Raw genomic sequence first — 947 nt, forward strand, 5'->3', positions numbered from 1 at the left:
CTTTTATTGTAGTGTTATTCTTTAAAAAATCATTTTCAAATTTTTATTTTGTGACTAGAAATTCAAAGGATTTTCCTGTGGTCATTAACAGTCAAAGCATTTTCGGTGAGATTACTACAAAGTTCAAGCATTTTTCTATGGTATTTTCTAAAAGTCAAAGCATTTTTATTTGGTCTCATTCCTACAGAAGTCAATGTTTAGTGTTTTTCTGTGTTCTTCTCATTGAAGTAGTAAGCGGTCTGGCAAGGGGGCAGGGAAGGAGGCGTATGAGAAAAGCGAGCTGAAGCATGGAGACAAAATTTTTCACAAGTTCTTATAGAGACTGCAGCGCTGTCCCAAACAGTGCGTCAGGTGAGTGTAGGTAGTCAGTCTGTGTAGTCACTGTGTCGATAGTGTGTGTGTAGTCACTGTGAAATTCATGTGTAGTCAGTGTGTCAGTTGTTTGTGGTCACTGTGAAATGTGTTAGTCAGTTTGTCAGATCTGCAAAAGAATGGGGTTTTATCTTGGATAGTTTTTCCAGATTTTTTATTTTCCTCATCCAACACGCCCCTACAGATGTTTTGTTTTTATGCTTAACACTTATGACATTCTTTCTCACCCCTAACCTTATCCTTTTTGTAACCCCCGGGACGATGCTACTGACAGAAGTGTCTTTAGGCCATTCCCAAAAGGGGGATATAAACATGTTCTTATGCACAGTAGAACTGTAAATGAGCCGATTCATCAATGTCATGCTCATTACTGTGCCTGAACTGCATGCGGGGAACTGCTGCTTTTTCTTTCCTTATCCTTACTATCGTCATTTTCCCTCTACTTCTTTTGTATGTTTGTCACTCTCTTGTGACCTGCTGCTATTTATGGGGTGCCTTGATAGTCGAAGCAGACTTTGTGCTGTTGAAGCTAGAGAGGTGAGCAGAGTAAGCCTGATTCCCTGTATGGACTTCTC

At 39.9% G+C, this 947-nt stretch overlaps 1 protein-coding gene across 2 annotated transcripts in view; it reads right to left on the reverse strand.

Annotated features, from left to right (window-relative positions):
• The window catches only part of LOC101849609, a gene marked incomplete in the record, with an annotated part of 41,365 nt that overhangs the window by 651 nt on the left and 39,767 nt on the right, over window positions 1-947 (reverse strand).

The sequence above is a fragment of the Aplysia californica genome, unplaced genomic scaffold (assembly GCF_000002075.1).
Source record: "Aplysia californica isolate F4 #8 unplaced genomic scaffold, AplCal3.0 scaffold00137, whole genome shotgun sequence".
Classification (NCBI taxonomy): domain Eukaryota; kingdom Metazoa; phylum Mollusca; class Gastropoda; order Aplysiida; family Aplysiidae; genus Aplysia; species Aplysia californica.